Here is a 17,536-nt window from a genome sequence, read left to right as displayed (position 1 = left end):
AACACTAATCTAAGAGTTGCTCAATGTTCAGGAAATGACTGTGTGCGCCATGTTTGTCAGCAGCATACCACCCTGCATACCACTGCTGGCTTGCTTCTGAAGCTAAGCAGGATTGGTCCTGGTCAGTTCCTGGATGGTGGTGTTGGAGGGCCAGTAGGAGTCACTCTTTCCTCTGGTCTAAAAAAAATATCCCAATGCCCCAGGGCAGTGATTGGGGACACTACCCTGTGTAGGGTGCCGTCTTTCAGATGGGACGTTAAACGGGTGTCCTGACTCTCTGAGGTCATAAAAGATCCCATGGCACGTATCGTAAGAGTTGGGGTGTTAACCCTGGTGTCCTGGCTAAATTCCCAATCTGGCCCTCAAACCATCACGGTCACCTAATAATCCCCAGTTTACAAATTGGCATTCATCCCCCTCCTCTCCCCTGTAACTATTCCCCAGGTCGTTGCTGCAAATGAGAACGTGTTCTCAGTCAACTTACCTGGTAAAATAACAGATAAATAAAACATAAAATGTTCTCTCAGACAGTCAGACCCACTTGGTTGCAGCAGCTGGGTTTTAAATGTGCATGACAGCCAGAGCCAGCTATCAGGCAGCACTTCGCTGTCCCTCTACATTGGCCCTCCCTCCACTAAACCAGACTGTGTGTGTCCTGGCCAAGCACAGCCAAGCATCTTCCCCTCATTAGCACCGTGTGGATCCATAATCCTCCAGTCGGAATTATGTGGTGGCACAGGTGTCCCTCGTCTGTCCTCAGATTAGCCGTGTAATCCTGGGGACCCCCCCTGCCCGGCCCCTGGCTTAACCCACCATCATGACAGGCTATTGTTTTTGTTTGGAGAGCTGTTCACAGGAATGTATCCTATGCCAAACAAATGTAGAGACATTTGCTGCAAGTCCCCATTATCATAACACTGTAATGTTTAATATGATACTTGGTTGCTTAATGTTTTTCCACAGACTTAAAAAAATATTTTTACTCATAATTATTCATATTACTTTTTATTTTATTTAACTAGGCAAGTCAGTTAAGAACAAATTCTTACTTACAATGACGGCCTACCCCGGCCTAACCCAGACGATGCTGCCAATTGTGCACCGCAGTATGGGACTCCCAATCAAGGCCGGTTGTGATACAGCCTGGCATCGAACCAGGGTCTGTAGTGACGCCTATAGCACTAAGATGCAGTGCCTTAGACTGCCGTGCCACTCGGGAGTCCCTAAAGGCCAATAGTCTCCTTTGTTTTAGTAATTGAATCCCCGTCTAGTATAGAAGTGTAAAACAATTCTTTCTACTTCCCAATAGGGTTGCCCAGTCCATGCTCCCAGGTGAATAGGTGTCTGCCAGGGTGCAAATACCATTGCCAATGAGCCTTGCACAATTCTAATACATTACATACACTGCTTCAGTCATGGATAGAGTGACTGAGTGTCCTTGCTTGAAAAAGGAATTACATGTTGAACATACTGGAATACCAGAAAAAATGTATTAACGTTTACACCAAACATTTTTTTAGGGGGGGGGGGGGTTCCATTAAAACGGTCAGCCACCAGGCAGACAGTCAGAACCGTGCACTAAGCCTATCTAAAGCTGTATCTCACAAAAGGAATAGTGTATCTTGCGATTTCTTTTGCTTGCAATGTCTCGCAACTTCAGTAAAGCAGGGCCTATCATCAACGAATAGGCTAGGATATTCTACACGCAATAGGCCCGAAGACTGAACACACACTTGCATCATTAGCAAAGAGCAAGTGCAGGCGAGCCAGCGCGAGGGAGAGAGAGGAGGGGTAGGCAGAAAGAATGTCTTGGTAATCTGTATCTCGTAACGTCTTGTCTTGCATGCCTCGCAAATTCAACCTAGTAGCCTCTTCCTCTCTGATTTTATTTAAATTACACAACTTTCCACAGGCATTTACAGCCATATAGTCTGGTTAGACTATAAGGAAAAGTATATTTTTTGTGATAACTGCACTGTGATTTTAATGTTGTTGGACTTATTTTTTTTTTTTTTTGGGGGGGGTTGCAAATGTGGGTCAATGTCAACTCAAATGAATAGGCTAGAAGACACAATTGTTACTACAAAAGATTATACTCGCACACTTACGGTATTGTACAATTTTAAATCTACAACCTAGATTCCTGTTTGCTTGAAATTGGGGAATGCACCTTGATGAAATCAAAATTTGTAATGCCAACCCATAATCCTTAACTTGATTTGTTCTATTTTCTACGTCATCCCAAAGATGCGGCACCACACAGCACCGCGGAGCATACACTCTGATCTAATGCGGCTCCCACGTCACAAGCATTAGGCTGATTGTTTGACACTTCATGGCTATTCCTCCATGTGCTTCTGCTGTGTAGCGATTACATCAGCCACCTCGGACATAAAGTCTGGATGGGCAAGCAGCACGGTTACAAAGTTACTTTCATGTCAGAAGATAAAAAAGTGTTCCAATTAGCCTTCCCCTGTTGGCTCATTGATTTCTGTGCAATGGTCTTCTGCAAAGCAGTCATTTTAAAGCCTGGTAATTAACTTTAATGGCCCCACTACCTCATTGGCTTTACAGGGCCTTCAAAGCCTCCTGCCCTCTCTGGTAGGAGTCATGTGAGCAGAGTAGATGTAGATGCATCTCTGAACTCCTGGCAAAGACACACACTCATGAAACCTCCAGGAATCACAATGAAAATTGCCTCGGCACTTCATTTGCCCTCTGATTAAACGCTAGGCTAGAAATTTACTTATTTAATGACTTACAATCATAATAGATGTATTTTGTATAGCGCTTTTCATACAGAATCTCAAAGTCGCTTTGATTATATATTTTAAATCAAAAATACAAATAATTCACGGAGCTGGCAGTTCAAGGGGAGATGCTCTTCCACAGCTAGATGAGGCAGTTCAGTAAAGAATTAGCTTGAGGCGCAGGCAGGGAGGGAGAACCATCAGTCAGACCCTAGCTTTTCATCAGGCACCGGTCTGAAGTTCACAGCTACTCCTCCTCTGTACTGCAGGTAGGCTGGAACATCCTCCACCGACTGTGTAGCATCTCCTTGGGTGACGCCTCGGCATTTATAAGCACCTGAGAAACCACCACACCTCTGCAGTAATCAGTAACAGTGTCCTTACAAGGAGAACCTCTCATCCCCTCAAACCGTAGTCCACATCTTTCCAGAAACAGGAACAGGTAGAATAAAAAGCGGATGCTGTGTTGATCAGGTGTTGATGCATCATTCAAACTACTTTTAGCCAACTAGCTAGCTATAGCTAGCCAAGCCAATTAAACAGACTTGCCATCGTCAGTCCTGTATTGTTCTAAAGTACTAAACTGATATGAATTTCAGACAATTGGTTTAGTCTAATAAACTCAATAAGATGTTGGCACATTCAATGTAAGGCTGACCAAGCAGTGATGCCTGATCTTTACCAAGGAGCTTTCTGAAAAAGCTTTGTCTCATGCGGTCAGCGTCACAAACCTGAGAGGCATCCACCTCAGGCCCTGACCGCAGTGACATGATCGCCACACTGGAACATAGAGGCAGTCTGCTCAGGCCTAAGTGGTAGTACCCAGGGGTCTGCCTCTACTTTACCACATCAGACACAGAGGTTTACTGCTGGGTAAACAGGCCCATGCTCCACAGAGCCTTGGGCTCTAAGACAGGGCCAGCCTGGGAGCCATAAAGACTCTACCTGCTAGGCTGCAAAAGGCACATCCCAGGAAGGGGGCATTCCTGACATGGTTCAAACTGTGGGTGTCTTCTCAAAGAGACATTGCTCACTCATGGCCACAACCATTTGGGTTTCATTGGGAGAAAGTGAAGAGACTTTGTGATTGTAGCAGGCTTGTTAACCCTTTGACACATACGAATGTGTCAAAGTGGTCCCTGCAGAGTAGCCTCAAATCGGTGTGATTAGAAAACGTGTTTAGAACGTCCAGTTACGATTGACGCAACGGTCACCATTTGAGCTGGCCACACTGTTTTTCCACAGAAACGTTTTGCACAAACACGGTCTTTACAATGTTATGTCCTTAATGTTGAACAGTTTATTTTTTGAGATGGAATGTTCAGACATTCACAGAAGTAATGACAGCATAACAAAATTATCATCCAAACTGGAAAATGTAAACAACATTAGTTGTAGCGCTAACTGAAGAAGGAGTGACCTAACTAGGGCTGTCCTTGGACCTCCCAAGTGGAGCAATGGTCTAAGGCACTGTATCGCAGTGCTAGCTGTGCCACTACAGATTCTGAGTCCGAGATTAGGCTCTGTCTCAATTGGCCCAGCGTTGACCAGGTTAGGGGAGGGTTTGGCCGGCAGGGATGTCCTTGTCCCATCACACACTAGCGACTCCTGTGGCAGGCCGGGCAAAGTGCATGCTGACACGGTCACCAGGTGTACAGTGTTTCCACATTGGTGCAGCTGGCTTCGGGTTAAGTGCTTATTGTGTCAAGAAGCAGTGCGGCTTGGTTGAGTTGTGTTTCGGAGGACGCATGGCTCTCGACCTTCGCCTCTCCTGAGTCCGTACAGGAGTTGCAGGGATGAGACAAGACTGTAACTACCAATTGGATACCACGAAATTGGGGAGAAAAGGGGGTAAAATTTAATTTAATTAAAAACTAGGGCTGTCCCTGAAAAAAAATTGGTTGACCAAAAATGTTCTGTTCTTTTGACCAATCGTTTGATAGACATGTTTTATTGTGTATTCTTCCATATATAGACACACCCTATGTGTTTAAATAAAATAAACAATATGCATTGAGATTGTCTGATGCTTTAAGCTTAGGGTTTGATGAAATAAGACAAACGCCTCGAGAGCGCCAGCTATTCTCCTGGCCCAACATAACCTGGCCCAACTATTCTCCTCCCACTCCTGCTGGCTTCCTCAGATTCTGGAATTACTCTCCTGAAGTTGCCGGTAATAGGCTACATGAGGAGTCGGCAACCTTTCTAATATGGAATGCCAATTTATCTTACCGTTTCTATCGATCTACGTGCCAGTTATGGTTTTCATATGCACATTTTCTTGAAACAGTTTCATTTCATTTATAATATCGTCTTCATATCTCAAAACTTCTATTGCGATTGCCAACTATGTAAAAATAGCCTACATAAAGCCAACAAAAAAACATTGCAGCCTGCAGTTAGAAAATATCCTGATAAAAATAAATATCCTATAAATCACACTGGCTACACATGGCCTGTCTGCAATGGAATTGAAACATTGTATCAACTATTAACTTGGGAAGCATGCACTAGCGAACTTGAAGCATTGTATAAAATAAGCTGGGCTCTCAGAGATTCCCTGTGTAATTTTCAATGGCTGTAGATACAGACTTGTTTGCTTGCTGTTCGAGGTGAAGAAAACATTACTTTGAGAAACTCCACAGGTCATCATTAGTGGTGGTGCGTTAAGCCAATCAGAAATACTATCAGATCCCCAAATGGGCACATTTATATGGCTACATTTGCACGCAGACCAGGTAGCCTACTCATTACTCAACATTGACAGGTGTGCTCCAAACAAAAGACAATGACTAAATTGACAAATCTCGTAAATAGAATGAAATAAAAACTTGTTTCTCACAAGTGTAGCATAGGTTGTGCACTCCGCAAAGAATGTAAGACAGGAATTATAATATTGAATTAATTAACATAAACTACCGTAACCAAAGTAACTAACATTGTAGATTGTTGTAGAAATTGTAGAAATTATAGGAATTAAAGGTAAATGTCTACTGATGATATATGTAAAGGGGGAATTGATATAAACTAACAATCAAAGGCAAACAATTCACACAATAAAGTTATGAAACAATGAATGTGCACAAATTGGAGGGAGAAGCACGAAGCTGTACAAAGCCCTCCGCATGGTCACAACATTTGGGAGGCGCATGGCAATGCATGTATGGAGCTTGATTTGGCCTCTGGAGGCTTCACAATGGCTTCACACAGTCCACATGGCACCTCCGACCACATTTTCAGATCAAGCATATATTAGCTTTAAGTCTAGGCCTCCGCAATGGATTAGTTCACCGAGATGGGCGCAAACATATATTTCTTACTGCTCGACTAAAACTATCTCGGTCGACAAACAATCTAACTCATTTGGGTAGGCCCTAGACCTAACACAAACAATAATATTTAGCTAACTCTAGGCTGACAGAAACCATAATAGGAATTAGCTAATAGCAATTACTATTCACAATTCATCAGATCACAGGTGACCTCACCATTCACTTCCATCATTCACTTCCGAAAATGTACTCGAAAGACGAGTGAACCATCTCTTCACCTCGTTCTTTTATAACATCTTTGGTCTGACAGACATTTACGTGACAAGCAGAATGCATTGTATGATGTCAACAAACATGGCGCCACACATAGCTGGCAATTAGCTTAGCATTCGCTCAGCATAATCAGTCCAACCTTCCAAAAAGTATTTTACATACATCAAATCTGTCCATTTCAACCTATGCAAGATTTGTCACCAGTACTTTAAAACATTAATAAAACAGTAAATACATTGTGCTCCATACATACGGTGTGCTTAGTAGAAACGACAACACGATATACAGAAACTATAATGATAACGTAATAAGGCACTTACTTCGAGATGAACGCACGCATGTTATTATTATTATTAGTGAAAGCAATGCATGCGGCAGCAAGAAAATGTGCCAGGGAGGAAAAAGTTTGTGCTTGGGTTCTCGTCAAAGAGAGAAGTTTTATCTGGCTCATTACTGCATCAAACGTACATTTCCTGCAACAGTGAAATGGGCTACTTCTATATGAATGAATGAGGAGGCGGAACACAGGTCAATTGTGTTGAAACATAGCCTAATTGAAACATAGCCTATAGATAATTAGCAGGAAGCGTGCCTTGGTTTGAGGGCAGCGTGGGTTAACTGTCCTGTTGCCAAACAATCACATTTTGGAACAGTGAGTACATTTTGACATCAAGAGCATAAAAACCAAAGATGCTGGGGTGACAGAGATATTTGCAACTAGTACGGGAAAAGGTTGAAAGTACAATATAGCCATTTCTATTGTTTGTACAGATGAACGTGGTACCTTCAGACGTTTGGAAATTGCTCCCAAGGATGAATCAGACTTGTCTACAAATTATTTTCTGCGGTCTTGGCTGATTTCTTTAGATTTTTCCATGATGTCAAGCAAAAAAAAAAGGTACTGAGTTTGAAGGTAGTCCTTGAAATACATCCACAGGTACACTTCCAATTGACTCAAATGATGTCAATTAGCCTATCAGAAGCTTCTAAAGCCATGACATAATTTTCTGGAATTTTCCAAGCTGTTTGAAGGCACAGTCAACTTAGTGTATGTAAACTTCTGACCCACTGGAATTGTGATACAGTGAATTATAAGTGAAATAATCTGTCTGTAAACAATTGTTGGAAAAATTACTTGGCTGACATTTTAGGTGGTCTTTTCAAACAGCTCTTACACTAAAACGGGCATTATCTTAATTTTCACAGTATTACTTCAACCTCATGGTGTGGAAATACATATAAATCACATTAAAGTCTAGTTTTTGAATGCACTGTGGCTTTAAGAGTGTAATTTACAGGGGTAATTGGTCATTTCATTCCATCAGTCACCTGGACACAATTTTAGCCTGAAACTTTGTCCTAAACTTAAAATAATGAGATGGGTAAAGAACAAGCCTTTACTCAGCACGTTTAGTCTATAATCTAGTAAAAATATCAGATTTAGACACAAATCAGTTTCTTATTTAATCTGTGAAGGTGGCAAGTCAACATTATTTATCCTAGTTTCGTCAGACCAGTTGTGACACCCCTCTAAGACGGTCTGGTTCGACTGTAGCCTTATGTTCTGACATGAAAACTGCTAAATAGTTCTCCTTTTGGGCATATACCTAAAACATGCTGCCGACTTTCTTTTTTGTTCGCTGATGTGTAAAACACTTAAGTCAGCGTAGTCAGATGTTTTGTGGAAATCAGATGAATACCCCCCCAGCACATACAGTACAGTAGCAGACGGTAGCCTCGCCACCTTATTGGCCCACTTGTTTTCAAAGCTGGTTAGGCTCTGCGTCTTGGCAGCACTGCTAACATTTCTGACAGTGCCAGGGCACCCAGTTCAAACAAAGGGAAATGGGATTACAGATAAAAGACCCAGGACCCATTAACCCTGTAATACTGCCACAGTGATCAGGCCAACATCTGAGACATGAATCTCTTCGACAGAGAACTCTGAGGAATTCTCTGAACAGAGAGCAGTAAGAAACTCAGACCCACCTCTCTCCGTAGGGAGATCATTGACCCTCTCTGAACTACAGGTGCCCACTGGAAAAATACACGCCTCTATCATACACATCTATAGGTGTTGGTTTGATCGACTTCAAATCACATGACAACTTGGGACTTTGAAAACAGAATTTCAAAGCATAGTTATCTGAGAACTTGAGTATGATACAAAGAAAAAAACGGATTGGAGAAAGCTTAGGTTTAGGTTTAAAGGACACACATTTTTTTTGTTTTACGTACACTGTGTGTACAAAACATTAAGAACACCTTCCTAATATTTGCCCTCAGCATGGACTCTACAAGGTGTCGAAAGCGTTCCACAGGGATGCTGGCCCATGTTGACTCCAATGCTTCCCACCGTTGTGTCAAATTAGCTGGATGTCCTTTGGGCGGTGAACCATTCTTGATACACAGAGGAAACTGTTTAGCGTGAAAAACCCAGCAGCGTTGCAGTTCTTGACACAAACCGGTGCACCTGGCACCTACTACCAAACCTTATTCACAGGCACTTAAATAATTTGTCTTGCCCATTCACTCTCTGAATGGCACACATACAGTGCCTTGCAAAAGTATTCATCCCCCTTGCCGTTTTTTCCTATTTTGTTGCATTTTTATTTGGATGTCATTTTTATTTGGATGTCATGTAATAGACATACACAAAATAGTCCAAATAACTTTTTTCAAAAAATTCAAATGGTAAAGTGGTGCGTGCATATGTATTCACCCCCTTTGCTATGAAGCCCCTAAATAAGATCTGGTGCAACCAATTACCTTCAGAAGTCACATAATTAGTTAAATAAAGTCCACCTGTGTGCAATCTCAGTATATATACACCTGTTCTGAAAGGCCCCAGAGTCTGCAACACCATTAATCTGTCTGGGAACGGGGTTCCGTTCCGCTCGCCAACAGCCAGTGAAATTGCAGGGCGCCAAATTCAAACAACAGAAATCTCATAATTCAAATTTCTCAAACATACAAGTATTAGACATCATTTTAAAGATAAACTTCTCGTTAATCCAACCAGAGTGTCCGATTTCAAAAAGGCTTTTCGGCGAAAGCACAACATATCATTATGTTAGGTCAGCACCTTTTCACAGAAAGCATACAGCCATTTTCCAACTAAAGAGAAGAGTCACAAAAAGCAGAAATAGAGATAAAATGAATCACTAAACAGAAAAAATAAATAAAAATAATCACTCATCAGATGACACTCCCGGGACAACATGTTACACAATACATGTATGTTTTGTTTGATCAAGTTCATTTTTATATCGAAAAAACCTCAGTTTACATTGGGCTTTGCCTCCAAAACATCCTGTGAATTTGCAGAGCCACATCAATTTACAGAAATACTCATCATAAATGTTGATGAAAATACAAGTGTTATACATGGAATTAGAGATATACTTCTCCTCGCTGTGTCAGATTTTTTTTTTACTTCACGGAAAAAGCACACCATGCTATAATCTGAGTACAGCGCTCAGAGACCAAAACAACCCAAAGAGATATCCGCCATGTTGTGTCGTCAACAGAAGTCAGAAATAGCATTATAAATATTAACTTACCTTTGATGATCTTCATCAGAATGCACTCCCAGGAATCCCAGTTCCACAATAAATGTTTGTTTTGTTCGATAAAGTTCATAATTTATGTCCAAATACCTCCTTTTGATTGCGCGTTTGGTAAACAAATTAGAGGTCGACCGATTATGATTTTTCAACGCCGATACCGATTAAGGACCAAAAAAGCAGATACCGATTAATCAAACAATTTTTTTTTTCAAGTATTTTTATTTTAACTTAATATAATACATCCATATAATCAATTTAGCCTCAAATAAATAATGAAACATGTTCAATTTGGTTTAAATAATGCAAAAACAAAGTGTTAGAGAAGAAAGTAAAAGTGCAATGTGCCATGTAAGAAAGCTAACGTTTAAGTTCCTTGCTCAGAACATGAGAACATATGAAAGCTGGTGGAGTCTTCAATATTCCCAGGTAAGAAGTTTTAGGTTGTCGTCATTATAGGACTATTTCCCTCTATACCATTCGTATTTCATTAACCTTTGACTATTGGATGTTCTTATAGGCACTTTAGTATTGCCAGTGTAACAGTATAGCTTCCGTCCCTCTCCTCGCTCCTCCCTGGGCCCGAACCAGGAACACAACGACAACAGCCACCCTCGAAGCAGCGTTACCCATGCAGAGCAAGGGGAACAACCACTCCAAGTCTCAGAGCGAGTGACTGAGTATATAATCTGACTGAGCGGTGGTAGGCAGCAGGCTCGTAAGCATTCATTCAAGCATTCATTCAAGCATTCATTCAAGCATTCATTTGCTTGAATGAATGCTTAAATGAATGTTTGAATGAATGCTTACGAGCCTGCTGCTGCCTACCACCGCTCAGTCAGATACTTGTATGCTCAGTCAGATTATATGCAACACAGGACACGCTAGATTATCGTCAACCATGTGTAGTTAACTAGTGATTATGATTGATTGTTTTTCTAAGATAAATTTAATGCTAGCTAGCAACTTACCTTGGCTTACTGCATTCGCGTAACAGGCAGTCTCCTCGCGGAGTGCAACGAGAGGCAGGTGGTTATAGCGTTGAACTAGTTAACGGTAGGTTGCAAGATTGGATCCCCCGAGCTGACAAGGTGAAAATCTGTCTTTCTGCCCCTGGACGAGGCAGTTAATTGAAAATAAGAATGCGTTCTTAACTGACTTGCCTAGTTAAATAAAGATTACATAAAGGTGTAAAAAAAAAATTATAATCAGGGACATCAAGGAAAACACTATGTCTGACGCAAACTCAACACCTCTAATCACCCTGAGAACACCATCCCCATAATGAAACATGGTAGTGGCAGCCTCATGCTGTGGGGATGTTTTTCATCAGCGATTGGGAAACTGAAATTGAATTTGAAGGAGTGATGGATGGCGCTAAATACAGGTAAATTCTTGTTACAGTTTTCCAAAGATTTGAGACTGGGATGGAGGTTCACCTTTCAGCAGGACAATGACCCTAAGCATACTGCTAAAGCAACACTTGAGTGGTTTAAGGGGAAACATTTAAATGTCTTGGAATGGCCTAGTCAATCCAATTGAGAATCTGTGGTATGACTTAAAGACTGCTGTACACCAGGAAACTCATCCTACTTGAAGGAGCTCGAGCAGTTTTGCAAAAATTCCAGTGGCTAGATGTGCCAAGCTTATAGACACACCCCAAGAGACTTGCAGCTGTAATTGCTGCAAAAGGTGGCTCTACAAAGTATTGACTTTGGGGGGGGTGAATAGTTATGCAAATGTTCTGTTTTTTTGTCTAATTTCTTGTTTGTGTCACAATAAAAAATATTTCACATTTTCAAATTATACCAATCCCCCCAAAATCCATTTGAATTCCGGGTTGTAATGCAACAAAATAAGTAAAATGCCAAGGGGGGTGAATACTTTCGCAAGCCACTGTACACAATCCATGTCTCAATTTTCTCAAGGCTTGAAAAGCCTTCTTTAAACTGTCCCCCAACTACACTGATTGAAGGGGATTTAACAAGTGATATCAATAAGGGATCATAGCTTTCACCTGGTCAGTCTTTGTCATGGAAAGAGCAATAAAGAGTTTATGTTTTGTACACTCAGCCAACTAAAATGTGATGTTGACAGGATGTTGACGTCAGGTCTTTGCCCAATGTGTGTGTATGATGTGCAAGGCCCAGGGGGAGAGGCTGGTTTTCAGCCCAAAAAACCTGTAACAGCAGATTGCTGTATTGTTTTGAGCCTAAGGAGCTGTCTCTGAGGCCTATATCAAACCATGACATGAGAGTACATTCAAATGCACAAGGCGGGACCTCACATTTTCACTGCAGATGTTGCTTCTGGCAAGAGCTTACCCTACAAAACCCTCCTTTTACTCAGACATCTTCAAAAGGCAACAAATGTCTCAAGAGAACTCCGGCTGATTGTTGCGCATCAGTCAGTACTGGGGGGGATACTTCTGCAGAGCTTTCTGCAAAAGCCTTAATATTTCAGCTTCAGTAGATCCGAGATCTAATAACTATGATAGACACAATGGCCTTGCACTCACAATGGAGTAGGCTAGATACAGTCTGGCTGTAGGGTCAAAAGGCCATGGACTTCATTTACTGTAACCTGATTTATTTATTTTTTTAACTCTAACCAACTTTCACTCAAAGAAGCGGTATAGAAAATGAAGGAAATATTTGTTTAAATGGTCGGAGACTATTTGAAGGAGCCAGTCACCGTTCTCTGTGCTGTCAGACGTAAACACCTTTGATAGCGCATATGTCCTTGACATCTAAAGGGGCAACACAAGATAACAATGCCTCTGGTGCCCGGGACACAGATTCTAATTCATGACTGACCTCAGTGTAAAACATTCTCTCCTGTTTTGAAGGAACATGAAGCATGGTTTGCTTTAATCATAAGGTTGAACTTCAAATAAAACAGCTTGAACATAAAACAATTCAAAATGACAAAAACAGAAAAACACCCAGACTTAAGATAGTCTAAACAGTGTCTAATTTTGTGCTGTTTCAAACAGCTGTCACCTTGGGCTGTGCAAAGAACCACTTCGCAAGGCAGTTCCACTCCAGAGGCTGAGTGCCAACAGTGACTCTTCTCTCCTATTGTTGTGTGACTGTTGTAAGGGCTGCTGCGTTGGGCCATACTGAGGACTGGCTGTAACTGGCTGTGCTCAACATAAAGGAGCCAAGCTGGACCATGTCTAACTTGCCTCACCCTACACCTGCTCATTACGGTAGGGTAGAACAACAGCTAAGAAATTACCAATACAAAAAACTGCATGGATGGTAGTGAAGCAACATACAGCGCATTCGGAAAGTATTCAGACCACTATCGGTTTCCACATTTTGTTACCTTACAGCCTTATTCTAAAATGTTTTAAATTGTTTATTTTCCTTAACAATCTACACACAATACCCCATAACGACAAAGCAAAAACAGTTGTTTAAAAATGAAACTGAAATGTCACATTTACATAAGTATTCAGACCCTTTACTCAGTACTTTGTTGAAGCACCTGTGGTAGCAATTACAGCCTCGAGTCTTCTTGGGTATGACGCTACAAGCTTGGCACACCTGTATTTGGGGAGTTTCTCCTCCCATTTCTCTCTGCAGATCCTCTCAAGTTCTGTCAGGTTGGATGGAGAGTGTCGCTTCACAGCTATTTCAGGTCTCTCCAGAGATGTTTGATCGAGTTCAAGTCCGGGCTCTGGCTGGGCCACTCAAGGACATTCATAGACTTGTCCCGAAGCCACTCCAGCGTTGTTTTGGCTGTGTGCTTAGGATCGTTGTCCTGTTGGAAGATGAAACTTCGCCCCAGTCCGAGGTCTTGAGTGCTCTGGAGCAGGTTTTCATCAAGGATCTCTCTGTACTTTGTGCCGTTCATCTATCCCTCGATACTGACTAGTCTCCCAGTCCCTGAAAAACATCCCTACAGCTAGATGCTACCACCACCATGCTTCACTGTAGGGATGGTGCCAGGTTTCCTTCAGACGTGATGCTTAACATTCAGGCCAAAGAGTTCAATCTTGGTTTCATCAGACTAAATAATGTTATTTCTCATCATCAGAGTCCTTTACACGGAACCCAAACTGGCTGTGCGTGTGCTCTATCGTGCATACATCTATTTTGTCCCCCTACACCAAACGCGGTCACGACACACAGGTTAAAATATCAAAACAAACTCTGAACCAATTACATTAATTTGGGGACAGGTCAAAAAGCATTCAATATTTATGGCAATTTAGCTAGTTAGCTTGCACTTGCTAGCTAATTTGTCCTATTTAGCTAGCTTGCTGTTGCTAGCTAATTTGTCCTGGGATATAAACATTCAGTTGTTATTTTACCTGAACTGCACAAGGTCCTCTACTTCGACAATTAATCCACACATAAAACGGTCAACAGAATCCTTTCTAGTCATCTCTCCTCCTTCCAGGCTTTTTCATCTTTGAACTTATATGGTGATTGGCATCTAAACTTTCATAGTATTACCATGACAACCGGAAACACAGTTCTTCTTTCCATCACCCACGTGGGTATAACCAATGAGGTGGGAGAGAGGCAGGACTTACAGCGCGATCTGCGTCAGAAATAGAAAGGAGTTCTATTTTAGCCCTTGGCAACGCAGACACTCGTTGACGCGCGCGAGCAGTGTGGGTGCAATAATTGAATAACAGATTTCTACATGTATTTTTCAACGGGAGCGATGTAGTCAGGGTATTAGGTGCCTTTTGGCAAACTCCAAGCAGCCTGTGCCTTTTACTGAGGAGTGGCTTCTGTCTGGCCACTCTACCATAAAGGCCTAAATGGTGGAGTGCTGCAGAGGTTCTCCCATATCCACAAAGGAACTCTGGAGCTTTTTGCAAACATTTCTAAAAAACCTGTTTGATGAGGAAAAACAATCCATTCCAGAATAAGACTAACATAAAATGTGGAAAAAGTGAATGTGTAGTGAAAGTTGTAAGCTATGTTTGTGTCATGATGAATGTTCAATGACATCCTGGCATTGTGCAGATCTGTTCCATTTTTAACAGGGTTAGACGAGGCTATATATATGCACTTAAACTTGTGTACTACCTGTAACTGTAAGCGCACTGTGGGCCACACCGAGAGCAGTGACATCAAGTGATAAAACCTCACAAAGTGTATGGCGATGCCCAAGTCGCCTTCGCACAAATATCCCCTACAGTCAACCCTTTAAACCAGAGGATTCAAACATAAGGAATAAATATATTCATTTTTGTTGCAATGGATAGAGGACTATTAAGCATGAAAAACCCAGCAGTGTTGCAGTTCTTGACTCAAACCGGTGCACCTGGCACCTACTTCCATACCCCGTTCAAAGGCACTTTAAATGTTTTACCTGTCCCATTCACCCTCTGAATGGCACACATACACAATCCATGTCTCAATTGTCTCAAGGCTAAATAACCCTTCTTAAAACATCTCCTCCCCTTCAACTACACTGATTTAACAGGTGACATCAATAAGGGATCATAGTTTTCACCTGGACTGGCTAACACCCAGCGCTGGAACGCACGTACTAGAAATAAACCCCTGAGGGAAAACCAGAACTAAATGTGGTGAGACGGAGGAAGACTGAGCATCGTGAGGTCATACCTCAGACTGTGTGTGGGAAACAGCAAGGTTGAACTCAGCATTCCTTGTTCCGTCCACAACTCCACAATCGTCATTAGATTGCCTATAAAGTCCCTAACCTGCATCACCAGACCCCATAGGGACTAGCACGCACATGCCTGTCTTGGCGATGAAATCCCGGATGAAAACCCAGTAAAAAATATATATATTTGGGAAGGGTGACCCCTTATGGGCAGAAAGCGAGTTATTCCTTCTACATATTCAAGGTGACAAAATGTCTGGATATAGAGAGTAGAAATCCCACATCCAGTAAATGTGGAGGAGGAGCTAAGATGGAGTGTCGCCTTGTTAAGACAGAGAGGAAGAGGCGAAGCGAGAGGTTTCACTCCATGGGCTTATTTCCCACCTTTTGGACAACAACTCCCATCGTTAGGGCAGAGACATGAGCATCTCGTCATTACAGAGATCTCTGTTCAACATCCAAAATCGTAAGGCTCTTTCGATTTCCCCTGAAAACCGGAACATCCGTTTTTGGGGACCTGGCAGAGGCTAGCTTCCAGCATACATTGTGCTCACGTGAGACTGTATAGCCTGCATGGAACCTGGGAACCTTTCTGGGTACCTGGGGCTCCTGCAACGGCTGATGTATCTAGTTTAGCCATAACCAAATGGGGCCGCTGTTGTTTTAAATGGTGGGGAACACTAGTGACTCAGACCTGTGCCACAAGCCCCTCGCTCCGGGGGTTACCCAAGATACAGTAGATGCCCGGGGGCTGCATCCTCACCAGAGGTGCGCACACATGCCCCGCTTCCTCCACTCCCTACAACTCCAAAAATTGGACATAGGGGTGGGGTTGCCATAACACTGGGAAAAAGCTAGTAGTTTCATTTTCTGTTCGTTATGTATACTAGCCGACATTAGCCATGAGGATTTAGTCTAAGCTAAGCTAGTAGCCAGATAGCTGGCGTTCGCCCAGTGGATTAGTAGCCAAGCCTGAGCTTGTGGAGCCTTCCTCCGATATTTCAAATCTCTGACCGTAGCACTGTGAGGTGGGACCTGTCAGTTTAGAATAACCAAGCAACTGAACGCTATGCACACTAAATTAGAGAACTACACCAGCAATTCCACCGTTGGGAAGGCAGGAATAGCTAGTAGCACGTTTTGCAGCATTTCGCTATAGCCTAGTCTCAAAAGTCTAGTAAGACTGAACCCTTAGTCAACCAATACTGAAAAGGGATGCAAGCGGTGAGAGTAGTCTCCTGCGACCAGTGACAATACACACAAGACCAGGTTGAGCAAGGGCAGCATTCGCATGCATCAAGCTGAGGCAAAAACAAGACATCTGATTTGACCAAAGCCCCAGCTCCCATCCCCGCCTCCCGCAACTCAGCATCAGCCGAGGTACAGACATCCGGGAGAGGAAAGTCACTACCAGAAACTCAACGATTCCTCAAGAAGGCTACACATTTATCCAGAGACTTTGCACGAGGTCAGTGGCAATGCGCACCCAGACTGGTTCGAGTGAGGGCAGCCTGATCGTGCGCCAAGCCGAGACAAACAGCACAACAATCGTATCTTTTAGTGCTGTAGAATAGCTGCCTGACTGGGGGCATGGTCGCAAACCCATGCCTGGATGTCAGTCTTCGTCGTGTAAGTCACATTTTTTGCCATCTAACTCATTTCTATAGCCTGGCTAAAGCATCTCGAAGAATACTATACTGAATGAAAATATAAACGCAATATGCAACAATTTCAATGATTTTACTGAGTTACAGGTCATATAAGGAAATCAGTCAATGGAAATAAATTCATTATGCCCTAATCTAAGGATGTCACATGATTGGGCAGGGGCGCACTGGGGAGCCAGGCCCAGCCAATCAAAATGAGTTTTTCCCCACAAAAGGGCTTTATTACAGACAGTAATCCTCAGTTCCATCAGCTGTCCAGGTGGCTGGTCTCAGATGATCCCGCAGGTGAAGAAGCCAGATGTGGAGGTCCTGGACTGGCGTGGTTACACGTGGTTAACCGTTGTGAGGCCAGTTGGATGTACTACCAAATTCTCTAAAATGACGTTGAAGGTGGTTTAAAGTAGAGAAATTAA

At 42.5% G+C, this 17,536-nt stretch overlaps 1 protein-coding gene across 7 annotated transcripts in view; it reads right to left on the bottom strand.

Moving 5' to 3' along the window:
• The window catches only part of LOC118385969 (formin-like protein 2), a 94,880-nt gene that overhangs the window by 66,001 nt on the left and 11,343 nt on the right, over window positions 1-17,536 (bottom strand). The window contains exon 1 of one of the 7 annotated variants that reach the window (XM_052521959.1): window positions 7,080-7,152. The exons of the other annotated variants lie outside the window; for them this stretch is intronic. The gene's annotated coding sequence lies outside the window, so the exon portion shown is untranslated. Of the gene's footprint in view, window positions 1-7,079; window positions 7,153-17,536 lie in introns of those variants that run through there. 7 annotated transcript variants of the gene reach the window in all.

This window comes from Oncorhynchus keta, chromosome 7 (genome assembly GCF_023373465.1).
Source record: "Oncorhynchus keta strain PuntledgeMale-10-30-2019 chromosome 7, Oket_V2, whole genome shotgun sequence".
NCBI lineage: Eukaryota > Metazoa > Chordata > Actinopteri > Salmoniformes > Salmonidae > Oncorhynchus > Oncorhynchus keta.
This window is presented reverse-complemented; position numbering and strand designations above follow the sequence as displayed.